The sequence below is a fragment of the Aplysia californica genome, unplaced genomic scaffold (assembly GCF_000002075.1).
Source record: "Aplysia californica isolate F4 #8 unplaced genomic scaffold, AplCal3.0 scaffold00872, whole genome shotgun sequence".
NCBI classification, from domain to species: Eukaryota; Metazoa; Mollusca; class Gastropoda; order Aplysiida; family Aplysiidae; genus Aplysia; species Aplysia californica.
Window position 1 is genome coordinate 138936 of NW_004798142.1, and position 5000 is coordinate 143935.

General features: G+C 42.0%; 1 long non-coding RNA gene across 1 annotated transcript in view; it reads right to left on the reverse strand.

The window, feature by feature from the left end:
- Positions 1-3859: 3859 nt before the first annotated feature.
- Positions 3860-5000, reverse strand: part of LOC101853649 — a 4163-nt gene continuing 3022 nt past the window's right edge. Inside the window, exon 3 of the long non-coding RNA XR_001185340.2 lies at positions 3860-4950. This is a non-coding gene — a long non-coding RNA (uncharacterized LOC101853649). The remainder of the gene's footprint in view (positions 4951-5000) is intronic.

Below are 5000 nucleotides of genomic sequence, written 5' to 3' on the forward strand. Positions count from 1 at the left end.
TGCACAGTGGCGACCGACAGTGGCATTGTTAGTAAACTGTTCTGTATTTGTGTAATAGTGTGTATTTATGTATGTATTTATGCATGTATGTATATACGTATGTACGCATTTATAATTATGTATCTATGTATGTATGTTTGCCATTGTAAAACAAAGTGCCCTTCTGGGACAAATAAAAGTGTAATTTATTATTATTATTATTATTATTATTATTATTTACTCGTGACTTAATTGTACTTAAAAAGAGAAAGAATTATAGTATAATTTTATCATGAAGAATAAGCGTCGAGAATTGGCAAAATGTGATCGAAATAAATACAGAACAAAGTAATAATAATAATAATAGATAGCATTTGTATAGCGCATATCCCCGCTCAGCAGCAGGCTCTATGCGCTTTACACTATATTATACAATAATAGAAGGTATCTTCTTTCTCTCTATATGACTTTACAATGATTTTGTAAATATTAATGCTGCCTGGGAGTTTCTTTTCACTCCCATGATTGCTTACGGAACAAAGTATTATGTTTTTGGCTGGGTTTTTTTTTCTGGCTAAAATTTAAGATTTTTGACCTGTTGTGGTGGTCCTTTTTTTCTCTCCTCAAAACTAGTATAATTCATATGACATCATGTCGTATATTAATATCTCCAGAATATTTTGTGATGGTTGAACGAAACGTGCTGATCGAGGCTGTGACTGTGATAATGTTGATGCATGAAATAATCAGATCGTTGTACATTTGTACATAATGATATAATGTACATATTATATGTGTGTTCTCAATTAATTATTTCACATGCCTGCCAACATTGTCAAAACTTTTATCTTTTCATGGAACTTTTAATGTTGTGTTCTTATATAAAATAAACATACGGAAAGTTTCATGTGTGTGAATCACCACTGTTTGTCTTACTTTATTACGTGTTTTGACGGGACGGGGGTAGATCTATTACGACCAAGAACTCAATACTGATATTATAATAATATAAACATCACATCATATCTCATATTGGGGTATAAGGCTGATCTGCTTCTTCATTGCCGTTTAACCTCTGGCAGAACTCTGGGGTTATAATAATATTATAATCAGTAATTGCCCCCTCAAGATTTGAACTAACCTTTGAAAAAACCTTGTGTTTCGATCCAAGATGACGTCCTTGTCAAGTCCTGTCATCGACCACGTGCCCCACCTCAGTCTTGTCCTGTTATATACCCCGTGCCCCTCCCCAGTCCAGTCCTCGACTCCGTGCCCCATTCCCCATCCCAGTCTAGTCCTCGACTCTGTGCCCCATTCCCCATCCCAGTCCTGTCCTGTCCTCGACCCCATTTCCCATCCCAGTCCTGTCCTGTCCTCGACCCCATTCCCCATCCCAGTCTAGTCCTCGACTCCGTGCCCCATTCCCCATCCCTGTCTAGTCCTCGACTCCGTGCCCCATTCCCCATCCCAGTCCTGTCCTCGACCCCGTGCCCCATTCCAGTCTAGTCCTCGACCCCGTGCCCCATCCCCATCCCGTGTCCCATCTCATCCCCGTCTTGACCTCGACCCCGTGCCCCATCCCAATCCAGTCCTGTCCTGTCCTCGATCCTCGTGCCCCCTCCATGTCCTCGATCCTTGTATCCCATCCCAGCCCAGTCCTGCCCTCGACCCCATGTCCCATCCCAGTCCTGTAATATCCTCGACCCCGTGCCCCATCACAGTCCAGTCCTGTCCTGAACACCGTGACCCATTCCCCTTCCCAGTCATGTCATGTCCTGTCCTCGATCCCGTGTCCCATCCCATCCCATCCCAGATCCGTGTCCCATCCCATCCTGTCTCACTCCTGACCTCTAGACTGTCAGGGCGCCCGTACTCACTCCTGACCTCTGACTTGATCCCCAGACCGATCTCAGTCCTGACTCCAAGCCTGAACGGGTGCCCCATCCATATCCTGACCCCGTGCCCAACTGCACTCCTGACCTCCAACTTGACTCCGAGCGCGACCTCAGTTCTAACCCAGATCCTGACAGGGTGCCCCATTCAAATCCGGACCCTTTGTCCGATCTAAACCTGACCCCGAACCTGACTTCAATCTTTATACCGAGCCCGAACTCAATCCAGATCCCAGTTTTGACCACGTGCCCGTCTCCATGTGCCTGTCCTAAGTTCTGACCCTCGCCCCACGCCTGTTCTCAATCCTGAACCCGTGCGCGACCCTGTTACCACAAGCTTAGACAAAACCCCAAAGGATGGATTACTTTACTTGAATAGTCAATTAGGTTGCCAAGGTGGAAGTGACACCTCATAGCCTTTAGTTAATATTTATAACTATATGTTACTATTTGTTTATATAGTCAATGTGCAGACATGTGTATTGTACTAACATTTTGCAAAGAAAATTTTCAAATTTTCTCAAGACAAGAAAAAGAAAACCATACTTTCTTAAGGCCTACAACGAATCGCAATATCTCATAGTGTTTCCAAAGTACTGTTGCCCTAGTTTTGTTTTTGATTAATTAAAGCGGTTTTTGTATTTACTATGTATTGTTGGATAACGACACTTCTTATGGTTATTATCTCCCTTACTTTATTAATTATTTCGGACCGGCGTCTGTGGTGTAGCGGTATGGTGCTTCGCTGTCACACGCAGGAGACCCGAGTTCGATTCTCGCTTGGGGAGAATTGATATTATCGAGTATCTCGGTCTTTCTCAACTTTCTGCTGGGATGTTCTCAGCCCTGGTTGACCTTGACAGGCAGAGTCTGCACCCCACTTCCTTTTATTTTAATGATCTAAATTGTGTCAACGGGGACCTGCGGTATACCCAAAAAGATATTTTTTGATTTGTTGTTGGTGAAACACTTTGTTAAAACTACTTCAAGACAGGACTCATTTAAGCTTGTAAGTGAGTTCGCTACCTTCAAAATAAAGTGTTTTGTCTCGGAAATCGTACATAATATGTGTACTTGAACGGCGATATGGGAAAATTCAAAACGAACATTAAATTTCAAGAAACGCACCCACCTTCAGGCCTGTTGTAAGGTATCGTTGTTGAAACAAAGACGTTACTACATACTCTGGTAACACAAAACTCGATCTGTTGATTGGACTCGTCAAGCAAGGGGCTGCAGGTTCTATAACTTTTATTAAACCATTCCCTAAAACCCTCTTTCCTTTGGTTATTTCCCTTAAGACCAAGGTCTGCAGTGAAAACAAAAGGCTGGACGTTTCACTTCCCGTCCATCTATTTGTGATAATCATATCCCACTGAGATTTTTAAATTAGAAACATGCTTTGGTTGCGATGAAAACATGTAAAAACAGCTGCCATCTTTGATGTTTGGGTCTATTTCAGTGGAGGATTTTACTCTTGTTATCAATTCCAGAGTCATGAAAGTTGGCGCACATACTACTACAAACGCCATGAACATTTTCTCACATTTTTTGTTGAGCAAATGAATAACTGTGTAAAAACATCTACCGGTAAAGTAAAGTTGTTCCAGCATCCGTTCCGGAAGTTGGGGGTTGCCTTGTAAGTGAGACAACTTCCTGGGCCTTCGGGTTATTGGGGTAGGGTGGCCAGTTCCTTTCCACGCCGCCTTTACTTCCTTAGCTCGAAGAAAAGGTCTCAAACTCACGGATATTTTACGGTCCCCACCGAAAACTTCAACAACTACAACAAAACAACAAGAACTTGACATGTAAGCCTGAATTGAAAGAGAAAGAACAATAAGAATGGGCAGACCATTTATACTGTTATCAAAACAACATAACAACAAACCACAAAAACAACAACAAATAAACAACAACAAAAAGAAAAGAAAACAAAACAAGCAAACAAACACCAAAAAGAAAAGAAAAGAAAGAAAAAATACTCGCACTGAAAGGCTTGTTGTTTTCTGATAATATTTGGATAATGCTGGCAATTCAGAGGACACCGAGAGTTATACTAAACCAGTGCGTGGCAACATGAGCGATACCATCCGCAAGTGAGCGATTTAGTAATTTTGGTGTGCAGTGGGGAGTGGGGATCACCCGGATAGTGACAGGAACTATTAAAAAAAATTATAGTATGCTTAGAAATACATGCAAGTGGACGGTACGAAAATTTAATTTTAAATACGGCAAAAGTGGGTGCTGGCTATAAAAAGGTTGACAAGCACAGTTCTCAAAGATCGTACACTACAAGATGGTTCACTCAGCAAGCAAAAAACAAAACACAAGTGTCCGAGAAGTCAGCTCAGAAGGTGCTGCAGTCACTGTTTGGACGCTCTTTCGTTTCTCCAGAAGGAGAAGAGAAATATTGCCTCCTTGCACATGCGGATCGACTGCTGCTCATCATTCTAAAATCAGCTGTTCGGGTTCAAACAATGCGGAGTTTGGTGTTTAAAAAAAAAAAAAAATCAATGACGTCTCGCCTCCAATTCTAAAGCCAAATTAAACGACGAAGGCAGTCGTTTCTTCCTTCTGAAAAGAACCTTTTTATCAGCGTAACCAGGCGTTCTTTGGAAATTTGAATTCTAATGTATTACAACAAAATAATCACAATTTCACTTTGATTTGTTTCATACAAGTAGGGTAACTCTATTCGAAAAGTCCACACTTTTTCGAAGACGGCTCCATTGAATTTTGCGGAAGCTTTTTTTAATAGGCTCCAACTCAAAGAGAAGAGTGAACCATCTTGTACTGTAGTGTACCATCTTTGCTGTTCTCGACATTAAACTGAAGTCGATATTTGTGACTCAGACTTCCCAACGACGACTACCTCGCTGTAGGAAGGTGGTGGGGCGTAAATTTTTATAGCAGGCGTTGGAGATGGCATCGGCTTTTGTGGCAATGGACAGGGTGCTGTAGTAATCGAAATCTGATTGCCGGTTTGACGGATGGGGGAGACAGAGTTTATATTTTGGTAGGGGCACTTGGCTCGAGTTGGCGAAGATAGGATGAAAATCCTGGTTCTTGGTGCAGGAGACTGGGGACGAAAAAAATACTGTGATCTAACACACATGTACACACACACAA